We start from the raw sequence: 24094 nt of genomic DNA on the forward strand, positions 1-24094 counted from the left end.
TTTGGATAGTTTAATTGCCTCTGAGGATGTAGCGAGAGAGAGAGAGAGAGAGAGAGAGAGAGAGAGAGAGAGAGAGAGAGAGAGAGAGGTGTCAAGACTTTGAATTAAGTCTCACCGCATTAATGTGCAGCTGGTGTGTGACCCTGCAGTGAATGCTACCTTATCTGCAATCCCAGCAACAGCCACAATACCTTTCTTCTAAATCAGTTAACGATTCCCACCAGCTTCTGATCTCTAAGGAGAACACGGATCGTATGTAACGATCCTGGCTGGCTGAATGGAGTAGTCCTGTACTCTGCAACAGCCGTGAGGGGTGATTTGAGAGAACAAGGCATCAGTTAAGGGCAGCAGTTTTTTGCTCATGGCTGACCAGATTGTGTCTGACCACCTGAACGTGTCTGGCCGTCCCTTTCCTATTTTTTCCCAATCAACATTGACTGTCCACCAGTCCAGCAAAGATCAGCCGAGTTCAGCCATGAATATCTCCAATAACCGAGGCTTCCCTGCTTCCTGTGGATGAGGGTACCATAGACAGCACAACAATAAAGAGGAAGGGACAGACTTATTTCAATGTGGGACCTGTTACATTAAAAATGTGTTCTCCTAAAATCAAATCACCAACTCTTTTGAGACACAAGGACACCATAATTAGAATAACCAGAAACCATTTGGCTCTCAAAACCTGATTCACATTACCCCTTACTCTTTCCAATCAAGTATGCATCAAACTCAGCCTTCACTGCTCTCTTGGAAACAGAACATCAGATAGCGTAACACCATGGAAACATAAAAAAGGAGCAGAATTAGGCCATTTGGCCAATCGGGTCTGAAATGCTGTTCAATAATGTCTTACATATTTCTCAGCATTATTCTCCTGCCTTCCCCTGTAACCCTTGATCCCCTTATTACTGAAAAAACCATTTATTTCTGTCTTAAAGACACTGGTGTCTCTAAACCTCTGTCTTTACGTATGCATGTGTCTCTTTGTGCATGTGTATATGTGTCTGTGTACTTGTGTTTATGGTTATCCGTCTGTGAATCAGCCTGTGTGGTTCTATGTGTGTTTATGTCTATTTGCGCCTGATTGCATCTCCCTCTCTCTCTGTGTGTGTGTGTGTGTGTGTGTGTGTGTGTGTGTGCGTGTGTGTGTGTGTGTGTGTGTGTGTGTGTGCGTGTGTGCGTGTGTGCGTGTGTGCGTGTGTGCGTGTGTGCGTGTGTGTGTGTGTGTGTGTGTGTTTATCTCCGTATATATATTGTGTGTGTTAGTATATTGGGGTGTTTACCAATGTTTCTGTGTATTTTTGTATCTGCATCTCTGTGCAATGAACTATCTATTTTGGAGATGAGACAACTGATGTCAGAAATGACAGTGGGTTTAATGTGAGAACTGCCGTTAATTGAGCAAAACATCTCAGTTGGTGGAGCTTCGATCTTTCAGAATCTCCACACGAGTCGTTCTGGTCATCTCCAGTCTGTGCCAGGGTCCACTCAACAATGGGAATCGGGGGGTGGGAGGGGTAAGGGAACGGATGTCGGGCACTGTAACATATGGCTTGGCTTTTAATGTCTTATTACAGTCTGTTTCTCCTCGAATGAGGAAAGGGACAGTTGTGAGTGAGGGTGAAAGAATGGCACTGGTGTAAGAGATAGTGTAGGCTGGGTGAAATGTTGAGGTGTCCAGAGTGAGTCAGTCCACAGTGTTGACTCCATGCATTTTATTTTTTGCAGGGATGTTGCCGAGGTGACAGAGAGTGTGAGGCAATAAAGGCATTGCATTCAGTAGTGGGAGTGGTAAGAGTTTGAGCCTAACTTGGTGATAGAGTGTGAACCTTGTTCGGAGTTAGTTGCTATAACAGATATAGAATGGGTGTGAAGGAGCGGAAAGAATACAGTGGCACTTATACTGGCAGTAATGGAATGGTTACTGATACTCGTCCTATATTTCTGGATGTTTCTTCAGATCATCTCAGCGTCAATGTGAGCCTCACCGAATGTCTTGTCCAAGTCCATCACTAATAACATCACAGGGCACCCCCTCAGATTCCACTGAATCAGTTTGGGTGGAGCTTACAAACAGCAAGAAGAAGCAAACATTAACATGCTTTATAACTGAACCAAAACTGTAGTACAGATTTTGTACAACTTATGCTTTGAAGATGAGATACGCCAGTATTGTGGAATCTGCAGTAATAATGGATTATCTCAAATTGCATGCAAACTCCGTGAAGTAAGTGACTGCTAACGCTATGAAAAAATAAAATCCACACGTGTGTATGAGGTAGGTTGAAGAGAATGTTGTGAACCAAACCAGAGACCAAGTAATTTTGACTTTCGTGTTGTGCGGTCAGAAATGCTAATTAATAACTTTGGTCTGAAGTACTTTTGAGGAATAGTGACAACAATATACTGCATATTACATGACATAAACATTGAATTTTTAAATGTTAGTCAAACATCATGGAATCCATGAGTCTAGATTGCCAGGTTAGCTGTAATGAATTGGGAAAGTTCAAGCTAAAATTTAGTGGCAGGCAGGCAATTGTTGTTATTTCTAGAAATATTCAGTCATAGAGTCATAGAGATATACAACATGGAAAGAGACCCTTTGATCCAACTCATCCATGCTGTTCAGATATCCTGAATAAATCTAGCCCCATTTGCCAGCAATTTGGTTCATGCCTCTCTCAAACGTTCCTACTCATATGTCCAACTTGATGCTTTTCAAATGTTGTAATTGTACCACCCTACACCACTTCCTCCAGTGGCTCATTCCATGCACATATCAAACAGTTGCCCCGCAGGTCGCATTTAAATCTTTCCCCTCTCATGTTACCCTTTGCCCTCTAGTTTTGGATTCCCCCCACCCTATGGAAAAGACCTTGACTCTTTACCCAGATTTACCATAATGTTACAAACCTCTATAAGGTCACTCTCCAGTGACAATTGTTTATTTTATTGTGTAGGGACTGCAGCAATTTTTCCACACAGCAGCCACGGCCAAAAATGTCACGATTATCTGTATTGGTTGGACTGTTAAAGAGACAAAAGTCAACCAGGCTAGCAAGAAATTTCCCCTCCTGTTCAATGCATATCTGGGGAAAATTGAGAACCTGATTTATGGGACAGACTAGGTTTATTGCTGCAGCTGAAATTTTTGACAGCGCAGCATTCTACTCAAGTGTTAGTCTATATTCTGTTCTCATCTTTTAGTTGCTCAGGAATCAGAATCAATGACAATTCAACCTCAGCCTCATTATCTGACAACAAATGTCCCTAATGGTGTATTGCAGAGTGCAGAAACACCTCAACAGCCGGCTACACACCACCGGAGGAGGACATGCTAACTTTCTCGGCTGCTACACAGGAACAGGGAGCCCTGGTTCGCTAAAATTAAATACAGAGCAGAAATAACTATTTACTTTTTTTTTGGAAAGCTGTATCTAATGGAATTCCTCAGGGACCAGTGTAATGTCATCAACAATTTACAATCCAGATTTACGATTTTGGAGGGAGTGGTGAGAGCACGAGACAGGGGGCAGCCAGAAAGGCAATATTCTGCTTTTCAAAACTTACCTCGTGAGTCAGCGGCCTCCTGATTCGAGTGGCGGGGGTGGTGAGAAGGCCAGACGGGAAGTGAACTATTATATTTGGGCATTGTCCTGTATCAATGATTTAGATAAGCACAACAAAATGTACTCTAACTATATTTGTCAGTGATGCTAAAATTAGCAGGAAATTAAGCTATCAGGAGGAGGTAAAGAGAATGTAAGTGGATAAGCAACTGACAATTTGGCAGATGAAATATCATGTTGAAAATTGTGAACCTGTGAGACTTTCAGGAAGAACAAAAGGCTATATGTTACATGAATGGAGGGAGATTATGGGACCTAGTGATACAGTGTGTGCCAGAGCGTTCTCTCTGAAACTTTCAGACATTGGAAGTGTTGCTCTACCATCCTGATGGCTACTCCGTGATGGTCCAAGTTGCCTCATTACTCTCAGTACACACGGGACATTTTTATGTGGTTGGTTGGTGGTGAGCAGTCGTGAGGAGGAGAGTGTTTTGGACTGTGTATCAAGGGCATGGCCTTTAACCAAGATACCACCCTATATTTCTACATGAAGATCTTAAAACAATGGGAATTGCTGCCTGCTTCTGAATGAAGAGGCTGTGGGTGCTGCCAGGACAGTGGGTCTTCACCACCATAACGTCTTCTGCTATTTTCTATTGGTCAGTGCTGTGGCTTACAGTGAACTTTTCATCAGCTGTCTGCTTCCCTCAGCTTCATGTATCTGAAATAAATACCTCATGTTGATGCACTGGCCAAGGCCACACAGGAGAGCTGATATACTTGTGAAGGTCTGAATGGTTTTCTCCTGTTCTCAGTCGGTCTGCTCCGAACGGAATGTAAAACTTCTTCTCTGAGATGGAATAAACTGGTGAAGTAGAAACACATCGCTTGCAGTATTTTTTTCATGCCTGGTCGTAATTCCCCATGCTGTTTCAGACATGAATGACAAAAGGATCAGGATATCAGAGAGCGCATCATTGCACAGATGCAGTTCACCATTATTAGGGACAGATATCACCGATTGTGAATAACTACAGAGAAATGCAAGAGGCAGACAGTCACTGTGGGCTCGATGGGCTGACTGTGAATGTGAATGACGCCATGGGTTTATGACGTTACTCTCCCTGTCTCTGTGAGGAAGCGGGTGGGGGAGAAACAATGGCTCATTATTAACCCTCCCTTCCACGTTGTACTGTCTGCAGCCCCGCAACTCAGGGCCCATGGGGGTGTCTTTCAGTGTTGGAGTGTTTCACTCCGATTCACTTAATGTGGGGCTGTTGGTGTCAGACATTAACTCCTGCTGTGGACGTCACAAACGAACACACGCCCCGTGTGCAGACAAATTCTGAACATCAAACAAGTTGCGCAGAAAGATCGCATTTTAAGTTGCTGTAGAGATTAATCTCGAGTTTTGACTTCTATCTTTCCCAGCAGCTCTCCTTCTTTCTGTCTGCCTCTGATAAATGTCATTTGATGAATGTTCCAAATCACCTTTACAATTTGCTGGACATGTCTGATTCCACCCTTCTGCTCCTTCCTTCTTCCAGTGTTTGAGAGACAGCGACAAAGTGTATACCACCCCCGAGCACTGCCTGCCTGTGGCCAAATGGTTGAATGCATTTGCCAATGGAGAGAGCTCTATCCCAGCAGAATGGTGACAGAATGAGAAGAAGTTCATTGAAGCAACGGGGAATATATATTTTTTTCAGCAACTTGTTCAGATATGTTATTATATACCTCCGGAGCAGATAAAACTTGAACTCTGTCTCCTACATCCGAGGTAGTGACACTGTCACTGCATGATTGGCACCTCATTTATTGTTAAGTTGCCTGGCAGCCGACAGCATCATTGGTCTTCTGGTCTGCTTCTCAAATCAGCTGGCTGTTAGAAATGTGAGAAGCTGCTGGCTTGAATCCTGCATCAACCATTGTTGCCTCTAATTTTTTTTTAGAGTTCAGGAGAGCCGGGGGGTGGTTCTTTGTGAAATCGATTTCAGTCTATGTTCCCAAAATGTGTTTCCTGCAAATATATCATATGCATCCACTTCACTGATGAAGGTTTAGAATTAATAATCGTCGGAAATTACGATTCATTGGATTGATTCATAAACTAGCCCAGAAACTGAATAAAATGATGGCAAGCCTGAATGGGTAAAGAGGTGACAGTGAAGCAGGCACCTGAGGATAAATTTGTTTCTTTTGCAAGTGAAATTTACCGTTTCCCAAAGTGGGGCCCATTGAAGTGAAGCAGTGACAGAGATTCCCTTTGCTGGTGCTCAACTCGTGTATCACATTTCCACCTTGATCTCTGTAAACATCTCAACTCAACAAGAGGCGAGGTGCCCACTGTGGGCCAGTGGCGTAATGGATACTGCATCTGACATCGGATCAGGTTGTAGGTTTGACTCCTGCCTGGCTCGAGCACAGTTCTTCTATTTTAAATACGAGTAAGGTGACTCTTCCACCTGAAGTTGGAACGTACAGCAGGTGATTCTGCAGTCAGATTCCCAGAAGCGAAAGTATGAAATTGGAAGTTGCGCATGAGCAGTGTTGGCAACCTTTTTCAGCTCTCTGTTAGTTTCAATTCCGAGCTCACAACAACAGGTTTCATTGCCTGGAGAACTTGCTTGTGTTCCATGTAAATCTGCCTGTTGTCGGCGAAACATGTGTGGGGACAGAGAGAGAACGTGAAGCACCTGGAGTGTGTGTCATCCTGAGGGATGTGTCTGCGTATCTCCCTCTGTGGCCAAACACGAGGATGAGTTCCATAAGTCAGCTGTAACACAGTTTTACTGTCACAAGGCCTCAGTCCCGTTTGTAGATCACAGCATTAATCTCATTGATATTTCTCCCTGATACGTCAGAGGTACTTGGGCCAAGTGCTGGAAACTGAGATTAGAAAAGATAGATGACTGATGACACGCACCGATACAATGGCCCAGATAGCCTCTTTCCAGGTCAGAAAAACTCGAAGACAGGGAGAAACCGACCTGTCACCAAAAGGATCAAAAATGGAAAGGCAAAAACTGTCGTTGAGAAATGATGCCAGCACCTCCAATGTATTCTCTGGTTGTCTAGTGGTTCGGATTTGGTGCTTTTGGAACCACGGCCCTGGTTTGAACTGTTGAGTGGAAGATCCTCCCTCCTAGCTTTTATTGATGACAGCTTTGCTGATTAATTGTAATTGTATTCATTAACTGGCACCACTGGCTCGGCAGCATTAATTCAATGAACCACATTGCTGTAGGCCTGGAGTCACATGAAAGCCAGACCAGGTGAGGGTGGTAGTTTCGTTCCCAAAAGGACATTAGTGAACCAGATGGGTTCTTCTGACAATTGATTGCATGGATTGTATCACCTCCCCAATGAGGAGAAGGAAAGGGGCTGTGAGGTAACTAACTGTGTCCCAAACGATATTCAAGCTAACATGAAACAAAGAACTGCAGATGCTGGGAATTGACAGAAACGGGAATTGACAGAGAAACCCAGCAGGCCTGGCAGCATCTGTGGAGAGACACAGGGTTAACGTTCCAGATCCATAGAATGTACGTCAGAACCAAGTCAGTTATGCCCTTCCATATTATAATGCAGGGAAATTACCACTTTTATTTGTCGAATCAGTATATTTATCAAAATATCGCATTAGTTTCCTGTCGTCAACTTTACAATTTTAACAGACTTTTATCGGCTGTAATGCTGCTTGCTTCACCCTCAGGTGGTAAAAGGGTCTGCTTAAATGGTTTTATTTGTCTTTTCCTTTCAGTTAGTTAGCAGCGGTGTCGAATAGAGAATTGATCCTTTTCGTGTCTACCCCAATATGCGTCTCTATTTGTCTCTGGGTATTCACCTCACCAAATTTTATATTTTCCGAGTCTCCGTCCGTCTATTTCCCTTATTTCCCATTGCTGCTCTTTGAAAAGTCTGAAAATCGGGGAGTGTTTGAGAGTGGAGCTGCTGAGAGGCTTCCTCACCACAAGCACCACTCCTACCCCGACTGTAGAGCCTGGAACTGGGCTCACATTCTCCAAATAGTGTTTCTGTCACTTTAGGACTGAGGCAAGGAGACATTTATTCCCTCAAAACATGATGAGTGTTTCGACTTCGAAACAGAATTCCTAATCCACCATAAATAAACAAAATGCCACAATTATACGATTACAGTGATGTTTTTACTGTTGGTGTAAAATGAAAAATGTTGACAGCAGAGAATGAGGGTGATCAGTTCCTGGTGATTGTCTCACTACCACAATATTCCACAGTAAAGCTGCAGTTTATTCTGCCTTACCTTGTTGTTCCTCCCAAACCTCAGGATGAATTATTTGTTAGCAGGAAACCATTCCCTGGTGGGGAGAAAATAGGTGATAGGAATACCAGCACCGAATGACAACTGCCTGCATTCAAGCAGAGGAACCATGCTCAGTTCTCTCCTCCAACATGGCAACTAACGGCCCAGTGGTATTATCGCTGGACTGTTTATTCAGAAAGCCAGGCAGCGTCTGGAGGCCTAGGTACAAATATCACCCCGAGAAGACGATGGCATTTGAATTCAACAAATATCTGGAATTAAGAGTATAATGATGATCATAAATCCACCGTCAGGAGAACCAAAAACCATTTGGTTCCCTTATGTCGTTTTGGCATCTTTTAACCTTCCCTGATCGTGCCTACATCTGACTCCAGACCCACAGAAGTCATGGTGGGTAATTAGCAATGGCTGATTGGCTAAATGCCTGAGCCAGTGCCACCTTTATTCCATGAACAAATAAAGGGGCAAAAATAACTTTACAGTTTAGATTAACAGTATGGCATTTCAGAGAAGTTGAAATGAGGAATCTTCAGTGTAAAGCTCAGGCACCGCTGGGATTTTACCTCAAGATCGCCTGTTTACTACACACTGTTTTTTTTTACTCATCCATTGGGGCATTTCTTTAACCATGCAATCACAGTAACTTCGGGAACTTTCCTGTATCAGTGTTACTCAGTGAGAATTTCAATCTAACCCACTTTTCAAGCATGGACCGTTCACAGCAGAATATTCTCCTGTGAAAATACACGGAAAAAGGCAATCTCCTCCTGCTTTAGTTTAAAACTGACATTTTCACCTGTTTAAGCTGACTGGATAAAGAGCATGGATTCATCCGCTCGGGGTCCATTAACAACGGTAACACGCGCTGAGGGAACCTAACAAGAGGAAGAGTTACATTTTGGTTAATTGAGCAGGTGTCAAGCCTGACCCATTGGAACCAACATTGAGCCTTGCAACAATAGCTCCACACTCACTTCCTGCCTCATGACCCCGCGCCCCGAGCCATTATTTTCTTTCACTTTTGCTTCACTCCCACACTTTGCTTCTGAATGTGTTCCTGACCGAATATAGGTGCTCAGTTAGAAGCTGCAACTTGAACATGGATGCCGAGGACAGGACTTCATTCAGTGGGATTGGATTTATTGCCCATCCCTAATTACCCCGCAGATGGAGGTGACGAGTTACTTTCTTGAACACTCGAATTCCTTGGCACGTAGGTACAGCTTTGATGCCATGAAGAAGGGAGTTCCAGGATTTAGAAGCAGCGACAGTAAGGGAGCAGCGACATCGATCAAACTCAGAACGGTGTGAAACTTGGAGGGGAGTTTGTGGTGGCCGTATTCCCCTGCAACTGCTGCCAGTATCCTTCAACGTGAGGGCAAATTCTCATTGGACCTACTCTGGTAGATTCAGGTTGTGTGTTGTCTGCATCGCCAGGAATTCATTTTCATTCCTACAGTTAACAGGAAGAGATATAAATCTTCATTTCCCGACTGGGAATTGTAGCGACGCCTGAGTGATGCAAACCCTGAAAGCCAACCAGTTTACTGACACTAATCCGTGCGACCTGACGTGTACACACTCCAGCACCTGTTATTACACCAGTAGCACATTCACCAGCGAAGTGTCTCTCTCCACGTCTCGAAATGATTCATATTATCACGCTGGGTTTCAAAGTGGAGAATGCGGGGCTGTGTTAATCTGATGTTGTTCAGTAGATATATTGCAGAAAAGTTGCTGTTGACAGGAGATAGCATGAGCTGCAGATCCTTTATTCGTACACAGGATGAGGGCGATTTTTGGTGAGACCAGCAATTTTCACCCATTCCTAATTGCCAGAGAGGGCAGTAAAGAGTCAACCACATTGCTGTGGGTCTGGAGTCACATATAAGCCATGGATGGCTGTTTCCTTCTCTCAAAAATATTAGTGAACCAGGTAGGTTATTTTCCCCACAATCGACTTGAATCCTGAAATGACTAAATGCCTGTCTGTCTCAGCCTTGAATATACCTAGCATTGACAGCCTCTGTTTTCAAGAAATCCACAGATTTGCTTCTGCCTGAGCGTGAGAACATCCACCCTATCTCTGATTTAAATGGGCAACTCGTTTCCCTGAGATAACACACCCGGGTATAAATCAGAACACATCAAGCCTCCAAAGATCAGTGTGAACTCACCGACGTCTCCAGTGTCAGCTGTAAGTGCTGAAAACATTTTGTTTTGAGACCTCTAGTTAAACCAACTGTCCTGATGTGCACTTTAGATTTGCCAAAGAGTAATCTTATCCAAATATATGGCATTGTCTATGACTTAGGTGGTGAAAGGCGCGATAAAAATACAAGGACATAATTCTTTCTCGACCCGTTGCTCTGATAATTAAACTTTCTGTTCATGGAAGTTAATCACTTCCATTCACACTATCTTACAATGTGTTTAGTTCAATTCAATCCCCCAACAGCCTGTTCTGTTCTGGTCAAGTGCAGGGTGCTGTTAAATATTCGGGTAGTAGCACAGACATCACATATCGAGTACTCGCCTTTCCTGTCAGAACATTCCATAAGGCATATTAAAGGTTGGGGTGTTGCCTGCAGTTGTGGTTGATTTGTTAAAGCAATAGATTCGAAATTCATTGGGGTTTCCCCGTATAGATTTGAATCCTGCCAAGTGCATTTCTGCAACTCATTTTAAATAACTTCTTGATGCCAACAAACTCACGTTTTCCCAGGCCTGCCAGTGTGTTGACATTCAGGAAAGACATATTCTGAACAAGAATCTAACTTCACTCAAAACCTTAGCTCTGCTTCTCTTCCCACCGACACAGCTGGGCTTGTTGAGTTTCTGCAGTATTCTGTGCGATTATTCTGAATAACTGCTATTTGCACGAAATATCTTCAATCCCAGTCCTCTGGCAACTAAATCTTGTCATTGGCACAGTATCTCCTGATGATCAACCGGCCCATCCCCGCACCGACCCAACCACCTCATTACATACAGCCCCAGGAAATCTCCTGTTTTGCTCCAAAGAGAACATTCTCGGCCTTGGGATTCTGTTCCCCCAAACGGGATTCCTCATCTCTGAACATGGTGCAAGAGATTTTGGGAAAATATTGTCAGCTGGCGGGGATGAGCTATTCAGGAAGCAAAACTTGGCTTCAGCGGCAGCAACGTGAGCCAGAGCGCCGACGGGATGGGAAGGTCGTTTTTTGGTGGCGGGGGAGTGCTATAAAAACGACCTCATGCAGCAGCGACCCTCTTGTTTTCAGCAGCAGCAGCACGAGCCAGAGCACACACAGGAAGGTCAGTGAGGTCATATATTTGGGCAGTTGCTTTCCCCAAAATGACTACTTCAGTGGTGTCTCCCACACGTCCTCCGCCTCTCATCAAAAAAAAGTATCTGAGCACTGACCTGGTAGGATTGCTTCTTTTTTTTTCTTTCAATCATCTGTGTGTGAATTTGGATCCGAGGAACGGGTGCCAGGGCAGTTGCATGCTCCTCCTGTAAGATGGGAGAGGTAAGAGTCACTACTAGTGACTTCATCTGCAGGCAGTGCATCCAACTCCAGTCCTCAGGAACTGCATTAGGGAACTGGAGCTGGAGCTGGATGAACTTCAAAGTGTTTGGGAGGCTGAAGGGGTAAGTGAGAGTTACAGGGAGGTAGTTACACCGCAAGTACAGGACAAAGGTAGATGGGTTACAGTCAGGGGACAGAAGGGGAACAGGCAGACAGTGCAGGGATCCCCCCTGGCCATCCCCCTCAATAACAAGTATACCGTTTTGGATACTGTTGGTGGGGATGACAGACCAGGAGTAAGCCATAGGGTACACGTCTCTGGCGCAGAGTCTGCCCCTGCTGCTCAGAACGGAAGAAGGGAGAAGCGGAGAGCATGAGTCATTGGGGACTCCATAGTTAGGGGGGAAGATAGGAGATTCTGTGGGGATGAGAGAGACTCGTGGTTGGTGTGTTGCCTCCCAGGTGCCAGGGTCCATGACGTTTTGGATTCTATTTTCGGGATCCTTAAGGTGCGGGGAGAAGCCCCAAGTAGTGGTCCACATTGGTACCTATGACATGGGTAGGGAAAGGGATGGGGATGTGAGGCAGAAATTCAGGGAGTTAGAGTGGAAACTTAGAGCTAGAACAAACAGAGCTGTTATCTCTGAGTTGACATCCAGGCCGCATGCTAGCGAGGTGAGGAATAGGGAGCAAGAGCAGTTGAACCCGTGGCTGCAGAAATGGTGCAGGAGGGACGGATTAAGATACCTGGATAATTGGGGCTCATTCTGGGGTAGGCGGGACCGCTACAAACAGGATGGTCTACACCTGAACCAGAGGGGTACCAATATCCTGGGGAGGAAATTTACTATTGCTCTTTGGGAGGGTTTAAGAAAATTCAGCAGAGGGATTGGAAAGTGAATTGTAGACCCAGTGTACAGGAGGTTGGAAGTAGCGAAGTCATAAATAAGGTTTCAAGGTCACTGGAGTGTGCTGGCAGGCAGGAAGGTGGCTTGAAGTGTGTTTACTTCAACGCCAGGAGCACCCGGAATAAGGCGGGTGAAATCGCAACATGGGTTGGTACCTGGGACTTTGATAATGTGGCCATTTTGGAGACTTGGATCGAGCAAGGACGGGAATGGTTGTTGCAGGTCCGGCGTTTAGATGTTTCAGTAAGATCAGGGAAGGTGGGAAATGAGGGGCAGGTGTGGTATTGTTCGTCAAAGTCAGTATTATGGTGGCATGAAGGACGTTTGGTGAGGACTCATCTACTGAGGTAGTATGGGTTGACGTTAAAAACAGGGAAGGAGCTGTCACCCTGTTTGGAGTTTTCTGTAGGCTTCAGAAGTTGCAGAGATGTAGAGGAAAGGATTGCCAAGGTAATTCTGGATAGGAGCGAAGGTAACAGGTTAGTTGATAGGGGGACTTTAACTTTCCAAATATTTACTGGAAACACAACAGATCAAATATATTAGATGGGTCAGATTTTGTCCAGTGTGTGCAGGACGGATAAGCCAACAAGAGGTGAGGCCATTTCGGATTTGGCTCTGGTTAATGAACCAGGCCAGGTGGTAGATTTGGAGGTAGATGAGCACTTCGGTGATAGTGACCACAGTTTGGTTACGTTTACTTTAGCGATGGAAAGGAATAGGTATATACCGCAGGGCAAGAGTTATCGCTGGGGAAAGGCAATTATGAGGGGATGAGGCAAGATTTAGGATGCATAGGATGGAGGAGGAAACCGCAGAGGTTGGGCACAATTGAAATGTGGCGCTTGTTCAAGGAACAGCTACTGCGTGTCCTTGATCAGCATGTACCTTTCAGGCAGGGAGGAAGTTGTCTAGCAAGGGAACCGTGGTTTACTAAAGAAGTTGCATCTCTTGTCAAGTGGAAGAGGGAGGTTTATGTAAAGATGAGGCATGAAGGCTCAGTTCGTGCACTTGAGAATTACAAGTTAGCCAGGAAGGGCCTGAAGAGAGAGCTGAGAAGAGCCAGGAGGGGACGTGTGAAGTCTTTGGCAGGTAGGATCATGGAAAACACTAAAGCTTTCTATCGGTATTTCAGTAATAAAAGAATGACTGGAGTAAGATTAGGGCCAGTCAAGGACCGCAGTGGGAAGTTGTGCGAAGAGAAAGGAGAGGGGCTAAATAAATATTTTTCGTCAGTATTCACACAGGAAAAGGACAATGTTGTCGGGAGAATACTGAGATACAGGCTAATAGACGAGACAGCATTGAGGTTCACAAGGAGGAGATGTTAGCACCCCTGGAAAGTGTGAAAACAGGTAAGTCCCCTCGGACAGATGGGATGTACCCTAAGATTCTCTGGGAAGCTAGGGAGGAGATTGCAGGCCTTTGGCTTTGATTTTCATGTCGTAATCAGCTCAGAAATAGTGCCAGAAGACTGAAGGCTAGCAAGTGTTCTTCAAGAAGGGAAGTAGAGACAACCCTGGTAATTATAGACCAGTGAGCCTTACTTTGGTTGTTGGTAAAGTGTTGGAAAGGATTATAAGAGATAGGATTTTAATCAACCAGAAAGGAATAATTTGATTCGGGGTAGTCACTACGGTTGTGTGAAGGGTATGTCGTGCCTCAAAAGCTTATTGAGTTCCTTGAGAAGGCGACCGAACAGGTGGATGAGTACAAAGCAGTTGATACGGCGTATATAGATTTCAGTGAATCATTTGATCAGGTTCCCCACGGTAGGCTATTGCAGAAAATACTGGGGCACAGGATTGAGGGTGATTTACCGGTTTAGATCAAAAATTGGATAGCTTTAAGAAGACAGAGGGTGGTGGTTGATGGGAAATCTACATCCTGGAGTTCAGCTACTAGTGGATTGCAGCGAGCATCTGTTTCAGGGCCAATGCTGTATGTCATTTTTATAAATGTGCTGGATGAGGGCATAGACAGATGGGGTAAATTTGCGGTTAACACTAAAGTCGGTGGAGTTGTGAATAGTGCAGAGGGATGTTGCAGGTTACAGAGGGACATAGACAAGCTGCAGAGATGGGCTGAGATGTGGCAAGTCGAGTTTAATGCAGATAAGTGTGACATGATTCACTTTGGAAGGAGTAACAGGAATACAGAGTACTGGGCTCATGGTACGATTCTTGGTAGTGTGGATTAGCAGAGAGATCTCGGTGTCCATGTGCATAGATCTCAGGAAGTTGCCACCCAGGTTGATAGGGTTGTGAAGTACAGGGTGTTAGGTTTTATTGGTAGTAGATTGAGTTTTGGAGCCATGAGGTCATGCTGCGGTGTACAAAACTCTGGTGCAGCTGCACTTGGAGTATTGCACACAATTCTGGTCGCCACATTGTAGGAAGGATGTGGAAGCATTGGAAAGTGTGCAGAGGAGATTTACCCGGGTGTTGCCCGGTATGGAGGGAAGGCCTTACGACAAAAGGCTGAGGGACTTGAGGCTGTTTGCATGAGAGAAAAGAAGGCTAAGAGGTGATCTAATAGAGACATACAAGATAATCAAGGGATTAGATAGGGTGGACAGTGAGAGCCTTTTTCCTCGCATGGAGATGGTTAGCATGAGGAGTCATAGTTTTAAACTGAGGGGTGATAGATATAAGACAGATGTCAGAGGTAGGTTCTTTACTCAGAGAGTGATAAGGGTGTGGAACGTCCGGCCTGCGGCAGCAGTAGACTCGCCAAGTTGAAGGGCATTTAAATGGTAATTGGATAAACATATGGATGATAATGCAATAGTATAGGTCAGATGGGCTTCAGTTTGGTTTTACAGGTTGGCGCAACATCGAGGGCCAAAGGGCCTGTACTGCACTGGAGTGTTCTATGATCTATGTTCTAGGGCACCAGGACAAATGGGATCTTCTCTGCATGGTGTTCCGAAGGGAGCAAGATGCTGCAATTTTCAGTTCGTGGGAACCAGAAATAGAATATAATATAGCAAAATTCCCAAATGACATTTAAACAGTTGGTAATGCAGGCTGTGATCGGGAGATAAAGAGTTTACAGATGAATATTAAGTAAAAAGAAACAAAAGAACTGTGGATGCTGTCAATCAGGAGACAAAACAAAGTTGCTGGAAAAACTCAGAGGGCCTGGCAGCACCTATGGAGGAGAAAACAGAGTTAACGTTTCGGTTCTGGTGACTCTTCCTCAGAATGGTTCGGAGGAAGGGTCAGCAGACATGAAATGTTAACAGTGTTTTCTCCTCCATTGATGCTGCCAGACCTGCTGAGCTTTTCCAGCAGCTTTGTTTTTGTTCCAGATTGATATTGAGAGGTTAGGAGAATGGGCCAGAATTTGGCAGATGGAGTTTAATGTGGATAAGTGCAAGGAGTTCTCTTTCGGACTGAAAATTAAAGGATAAATTCTTCTTTACGTGGAAGCAGATTCAAAGTGTGTGAATGATGAAGAATTTAGGTGTCTCTGTGTATGAATGTCAAAGGAGGTGTGCAGGTGCAGTATACAATAAGAAAGGTAAATGAATCCCTTGCATTTATTGCAAAAGAACTGCATTATAAAACAAAAAACGGCCGTTACAATCAGGCTTTTTTTGAGGTCACGCCTGGAGTATTGTGTCCTCTTTTGGTCTCCTTACTTATGAAGGATGTGCTTGGCACTGGGGTCTGTTCAGAAGAGGTTTAGCACTTTGATTCCAGGGACGAAAGGATTGTCATATGAGGAGAGGTTGAATAGCTTGGGCTTCTACATCGCTGGAGTAAAAAAGAATAAGGGGGGATCTGATTAAGGCACATGAAATGCTGAAAGATGTTGATAATGTGGAGATTGGCAACATGTCCTCTTATGGGACCAACCTGCCTTGAACAGAGATACAGAATGAGAAGAGGCAAGTTCAAAATTGACATAAGATGAAACTACTTCTCTCAGAGTGTTGTGAATACGGAACTTACTGCCCCAGAGTGTAGTGGAGGCAAAGTCAATCAACAGTTTCAACAAATAAAGAAATGGGTTTTCAATGAAAAGTGGGGCAAAGGGCTGTGGCGAACAAGTGGGAAAGTTGAATTGAGGCAGGATAATATTAGTTATGATCATATTAACAATCACAGTGGATTCCAAGGGTTGAATTGTTACTTCCGCTCTTAACTCCTGTGTTCCAATGTTGTTCCATCTGAAGTTCTTTGGCATTCAGGCTTCAGTGAAGGTTGGGGTGGCGGGAGTCGAGGGGTTCAGTTAATGCAGGCTTGTTGGTGTGTGTGCAGCAGGACAGTAATGTGGATACAAAAACGGAATCAGGTCTTGTTGATTGCCAGAACAGGTCTGTGAACCAGGCGGCCTATTCTCGTTCCTAATTCCTGATGTCTAATTACCTTGAGTAAACAAAATCGAAATGTCACTGTCAGACAGAAAGTCCTTAATTAATATGCCAATTTCATAACAAAAAGGCAAATGACCATTTGCAGCAGAAGTAAAGCGAGGGGAACATTGTTTTGAGTTTTAAAAAATATTTTTCTGCACGGCAGAGGGGGAATTGGGTGATGGGACTGCACAACACGCCAACATTGTCACACATTGGCAGTTTGGATATGGAGTAAAAGTATCATGTTTTCAATTCTAAAGGAGCTTTGTTTTATTTTTGTTCATTCAAAGGATGACAGTGTTACTTGTTAGGCCATGATTTATTGTGCATTCCTATTTGCCCAGAGGGCAGTTGAGAGTCGGTCTGGAGTCACACGGAGGCAGAACAAGTAAGAATTGCATCTTCTGACCCAAAAGGGGATTAGTGAAAAAATGGGCTTTCCCAGCAATCGGTAATGGATTTGTGGTCATCGTTAGACTCTTAATTCCAGATATTTGTTGTATTCAAATGCAACCACCTGCCATAGTGGGATTGTTACAGAGGCCACCAGAACATTACCTGGATCCCTGCACTAACAGTCCAGTGATAATACCAAGAGATCATTTTCACCCCCGAAAGCAGGCAATTTATATATTCTGATTGTATTATGGGAGAATGTAAACATTGAAAATCTGAGAAGCGGGAAATACGAAGAACACATGATTCGAGAAAGAGATGCTGCTGTGTCAAGTGAACAAAAAACATGGTGTATGAAGCACAGTAGGGAAAATGTGTCTGTGTTCAAACATGTTGAAGGTTTGAATGGAAAATCTGTGCATTATTTCCATTGAGAGGTTGCAAACATGAGGTAGAGAGGAACCAGAAATCTGTGTGAGAAAATAAAACTTTGCGTGTACATCGGGTTTTTAGGGAGACAATGCAAATGCTGAAACATTGCAAAACAGAGTGCTTTCAGAAATAGGGCAGTTTTTGGACAGTTTTCCAGAGTAGTGGTGAAACTGTATTGAGAGAGCTGTGGGTATGATGAAATCGGAAGCCACACAGAGATAATTCATTGAACTGATTCCTGTGAAAAGTCTTTGTCTTCGGAGGAAATCATGACCAGTCTGGCTCTGGATTTATTGGACTTTAGACAAATGACACATGGTCTTGTTTAATCCCAAAATATTTCGAGCAGTCTTTTCAAGTTGAATGCTGAAACAATATTTCGATTTATGCAAGAGCTTACTACCAGTGGATGGACTGTAAAACTGGAGAATATCTCAGACAATGGTGACTGATTTTCGTTACTGTTTCAAAGGATTGTGTGTTGACAGAAGTCTTTCCAGAGGGAGATGGATAACGTTGAATATTCTTAAGGGAGAGACAGACAGAGTCTTGACTAAGAATGACACACTAATGTTATAAGGGGTGGAGAGGAATGTTTATTTGAGGCCACAACCAGATCATTCAAGAGCACATCACACGGAGGGTTTGGTTTGACTTTTTTAATCACTTACTCCTGCTCGAAGTTTCTACATTTCTCTTGTCTTTCGATACCGGAAAATGGTGAGAAAATTCACATGGCCATGAAGGCTCTCTCTTTCAGAATGATGGACACAACTTCCAAATACAATTTCTAAGTGACAGTATGAAAATACTCAGGAAAATTTCATGGTTTTGCAGAAAGGTCAGAGATATAGAACAAAGTTAAAATCTCATTAAAACTACTTTAGTAATCAGATTGGTCTGGATATATGTCTTTAATAGGACAGATTACTTTTATTTGTTCTGGTGAGATGAATTTTGTTGGAGAGACCAGCATTTATTGCCTCTGCCTAATTCCCATTCAGAATATGATGGTGAAACCCAGAGACACTAACAGTTACGTTTTGTGGAGTGGTTCAGGATTTTGAGCAAGTGATAGCGAATGGAAAATGACATATATCCGAGTCAGGATGCTGTGTGGTCTTGGAGATTGCAACCCTCAACACTTGATGCTCACATTCTGTGAAAATTGTGAGACTGCATTTTCTGTTTTCAAAACTTAAGGTCAGAGAGTCATTCAGCATGAAAACGGGACCTTCAGCTCAACATGTGTATTCCAGTCAAAAAAACAAAACTACATTCATCACACTTCCCTTGAAGTCCACAGCCACTAGGCCCTGGCATTTTGAGTGCTCCTCCAGTTGCTTCTTAAATGCTGCATTATCTTTTATTATCTGGGACCTGCTTTGTGATTTGGCTTTTTCTTTCAATTTATGCATGAACAGGTTCGCAAATATATCCCACAATATCAAAGGCAGTGATTAGTTTAATAGATCAATAGCAAATCAGACGTACATTTTAATTCATATGGGATTTTAACGTTGCTAGACCGGCATTAATTGACCTTGAAAACTTCCAGCCAGAAGTTCACCAAATTGGAAATTAGTGGACACTACTTCAGAGTACAATGGGATCTTGATCAGATGGGCCAGTGGGCCAAGGAGTGGTACACAGAGTTTAATTTGAATAAATGTGGGGTGGTGCATTTTGGTAATCAAATTAGGGCAGGGCTTATACTCTAAATGGTAAGCCCCTGGAGATTATTGCTGAACAATGAGTCCTTGCATGCAGTTGCATAGTTCCTTGAAAGTGGAGTCAGAGATAGATAGGACAGTAAAGAAAGCGTTTGATACACTTGTTTTTATTGGTCAGTGCATTGTATATAGTAGTTGGGAGGTCCTATTGCGACTGTACACTGGTTAAGCCACTTGAGGAATATTGTCGGCAATTCTCATCTCCCTGCTATTGAGAGGGTTCAGGAAAGATTTATAAGAATGCTGCCAGGATTGGAAGGTTTGAGATTTAGGGAGAAACTGATTAGGCTTTTGCCTGGAGATTTGAAGGCTGAGGCATGACCTTACCGAGGTTTATAAAGCCAGGAGGGAAATAGATGGGGTAAGTTGAAAAGGTGTTTTCATCAGGGTGGGGGAGTCCAAAATTAGATGGTGTGGGTTTAAGGTGAGCTGTAAAAAATTTAGAAGGGTCGTTAGGGGTAACTTTTTCACCCAGATGGTGGTGAGTGTGTGGAATGAGCTGCATGGGTAAGTGATAGAGTTTGGTACAATTACAATATATGAAAGGATGGGTCTGTGATTAGGAAGAGTTTAGAGGGATATGGGTCAGATACTGGCAAATGGTACTAGATTTACTTGAGATATGTAGTTGGCATGGACGAGGTGAACTGAAGGGTCTGTTTCCATTCCTCACAACTTTATGACTCAATGATTTGGTGAATTTCTGATGAATAGTTACATACAGGGTATTTGTCACTGGAAGTTGATTGTCCAATTGAATATCAAGGTGGGCCTTTTGGATTGCCTCCTGTTGGAGATAATTCCTGCCCGACAATATTGAAGGACTATTCTTGTTTGCCATTCATCAGCTAAACCTGAGCGGTGCCCACATATTTTGAAATAAAAACATAGATGACTGCAGTAACTGAGGACTGTGAAACTCTGCTGAGGAATCAGTTTCAGTACAGTTGGGTCACTGATGTTTTCACTTCCTGTCAATACGGCCTGTTTTTGAGCATTACAATCTTGGCTCAAACAGAAACATTCTTTTCGGAAATGCACATTCGAGTGGCACGAACATGGAACCAGATCATGGAAACAGCACTGGAGGGGAGTGGGGATTAAGAACTGGCAGGAAAACAAATACATTCTCAAAATGTGTACATGGGAAGAAGGAGTTGATTATTCTTTTGAGGAATGACACCATAATAGCTCAAATACTTTATTCTAATGAAGGGAAAACTGTATCCGTGTTATTGGTTTCATTAAAATAATGGCGATAAACTGCTGGAATAATCTGGCACTGACCATTGAAAAATCCTGAATGTTTTCAGAGGTGGCTGGTAATTCCACGGCTGAGAAAGTGCTGATAATTTGAGTGATGTGGTTTTCAAAAAGAACTTTCTGAGCACAGTTGATCGAACAGATAAAAAAGAGCCATTGGCTCCTACTTCGGAATATATCAGGCCTTTCATGGCTGCTACCGCATGGAATCATACAACTGAGAAAAGGCCCAGTGAGACTGCCCCACCAGGTGCTGATACAAGTGCTTTCTAAAGTTTAGAATGTTGCCTGCCTCAGCCATCCTCCTAAGCAATGCATTCCAGACACCAAATAGTCTCCTCACAAATAGGATAAACATCTCCTGACAGAATCGGAAGTCCATCCCGAAAATTTCTTTGGAATATTATGAGGACAGTGAGCACAGCGTTCTGTACTTTCACTCTTTATTGTTTCAGCCAATGTTCCAACATCATTTGAAGTGAGATCAGGGTAATTTCCCATGCCACCCGTGTTCCTTCTGTCATTGCGGCATCAAGGACCATGAACAAAAATGTGCTCGATGCGAATTGGGGAGAATCCTGCACGAGTCATGTCCTCGATTGAACCCAGGGAAAGTCAATCTCTGAAAGTTGTCATTCAAGTCACTTGTCATCCTGGATAGGCATTAAATTGCTGCTCCTTGACTATGAGGTATTGAAAAAAAATCATTGAACCCCTTATAAACAACTTTGTGTCTACTTCTGCAGCACTTGGATTAGAAGTGTTTCACGAAGGCAGCTCTATGTTACTTTCTCCAGAGATTTTGGTGATGGTAAATAAACTTAGCCTTTGCTTGTGCCCGCTAAAACCCATGGTGAAGTGTAGAAAGATCAAGATATTTTATATTTTCACAGTTTAGTCTAAAGTCTCAGAAAGGTAACACTTTGCTCGATGAGTGTAACCCCAACGACATCATAAGCGCATCATGACATTGAGGTAAGGGTCTGCATCGTTTTCAATGAAAGGACTGATCGTGCAACATCAGTGCCACCGAGTTCAAACTTTTCATGGCTATTTATCTCAATGTAACATGCCATCGATTTTACGGATCTTTATGAAAAAAAAGCCTCAATTAATGGCCATTCACACATACTTGAGGGTCAACACAAATGGCAGTTTCACTGTTTTGGTTCAGATCAGACAGTCCAATTGTGGCAGTGCAAAAGAAAGAAAAGAAACGCTGGAATAAAAAAAAATCATGTCTAGCAGCATCTGCAATGTGACTTTTTCAGAACAGGTTCATAACAGACTAGAAATGTTCACTCAAAACCTGTCTCCAGATGTTGCCTCATCTATTGTGTTTCTCCACCAATTTCTGTTTCCATTTCAGACTTCCATAATCTCCAGTATTTTGCATTTCTTGATGTGCCCAGATGCTTGACTTGGTTATATTTGGACAATACCGTCCATTCCTGTTTCCATTAGAGCTATTGTGCTGATTACACTTGTATTACATCAGGGTCTGTCTCTTATTTAAGTTCCAAAACAAAATTGCGAATACCCTCCGAAATGCATGAACTTCAGGCAATCGATTTTGATTAAAAATAAATTTTAGACCAGCTGCAATTCATGAGACAGCAGAAATGGGTTACTCATGGTGGCACAACTTGTGCCTTTCCTGAAAGTGTTTCCCCTCAGGCTCTGAAAACTTTTCATACATATCTCAGAATCATTACAGCAATAATTACAGTGGTCACTTCGCCCATCATCTCCGCACCAGCTGGGGGTGAATGATCTCCCGACTATTATTATCCTGTAATCTCCCTATACACCTCATATTTTGAAATCTTTGTCTGCTTCTAATTCTAAATATACTGTGCATATATGAACAATTTTATCATTCTGCACACCCCACGATTAAACAGTGTATACCTGATATTTCATCTCCTGCATCACATTTAAAATTATCATGGTGTGTTCACATCATTCATTGGCATTCCATCTCCCAAATATAACCTGTTTTCTTGCTCTGCATGACATTTCATTCTGTCTGTTAGCATAAGTGTGCATCATATACTGGCGGCATTGGGATCTCACTGTCCTCTCCAATCTCTCCAGCCACTGCCCCCATTCCTCTCTGTCTCCGAACTAATGTCACATTCATTCTGTCCATGGCTCTTCAGTCCGTGTGCTTTAATGAACAACATTATTGTACACGCCACATTTGATTATAGTTCTGGTGAAATGAATCAAGAAGTGTAAACCTTACTGCTTTAAAGCACATAAACTGAAATGAAGAACTTTGCATGTAGAAGATACAATGTTTTGTTACATCAGTGAGAAATCCACACTTTGTCTGCAAGGTCAGCCCGACTATGCCAGCGATTTCTCTTTTTTTCCCGTTGGCTGTGTCAGAGTAATCAGCCCAGTAATAACATTTTGATTTTTTTTTTGGGAGGGTGCAGATGCAGGTGGTTACAGCATTGCACATGGATAACATTGCAGAATCATTTAGCCTGCAAAATGAAAACATCCATCATTGTTCCTCACCACAGATATTGTTCGAACAATTGGCGATGGTTTCTAAGATTATAGCCAACAATGTTAACATGTGATCCAAGATAATAAAGTGTGAAGCTGGATGAACACAGCAGGCCAAGCAGCATCTCAGGAGCAGCTTTTGTGCTCCGGAGACGCTGCTTGGCCTGTTGTGTTCATCCAGCTTCACACTTTATTATCATGGATTCTCCAGCATCTGCAGTTCCCATTATCACTAACATGTAATCCAGTCCAGTTTTCATTGTGAACTGAAGGTTCACTGAAGGTATATTGAAATGGGTTGAGTGGAATGTTTGTTCAGTGACTGTGGCTGATGTCAAGTCTCCATGGATTCTAGCTGTGTCAGAGGAGGCTTTCCCTCTTCTATTAATAAAGGGTTCCATTCAGTTTGTTATCCCATAGTATGAGCGGGAGCATCAGCGACAGCACTAACAGGGATCAGCAGCTGCAGAGAGACAGGGCAGAGAGATCAGAGTCTGAGAACAATAGACTGGAATGTTACATCAATGGATCACAATCTGAGAACAATAGACTGGAATGTTGCAACAATGGATCAGAATCTGAGAACAACAGACTGGAATGTTACAACAATGGACAGGAGTTTATCCTTGGGTCTTTACTATCTCAGTGTGTATTGGTCGTTATTACCAGTTCGGATAAGAGCTGTACTGATGATAATTCAGGCTGGTTACTATCCCATTCTCGCTATAATTGGTGTTCCTGCCAAGTCTCTCTATCTCTGTCCAGTTATTACTTCCATAAGGCATATACAACTTTATTGCTGTTTCTGTTACCTGTATTTGGAAAAGATGGAAAAAATTATCTTCAGTTTCAATTAAAATCTCACTTCATTGTACATGAATTTCAGACTCATCCTTCGTAAGCATTTGAGAACAAGGCTTGTTCACAACATTGAGGGCCTTTTTTGATTTATGTCTTACTGTTGTCTCCATCACCAAATTTGTCCAACAGCAGCTCCTTAACATCGCCACTCTCCCCCTCTGTCTCTGTGCTGTGGCTGGATAAACCATTGTCTGCGCTGTGGTAAAATTAAGACTTTATGGTTCC

This window comes from Stegostoma tigrinum, unplaced genomic scaffold, assembly GCF_030684315.1.
Source record: "Stegostoma tigrinum isolate sSteTig4 unplaced genomic scaffold, sSteTig4.hap1 scaffold_94, whole genome shotgun sequence".
Lineage (NCBI taxonomy): Eukaryota > Metazoa > Chordata > Chondrichthyes > Orectolobiformes > Stegostomatidae > Stegostoma > Stegostoma tigrinum.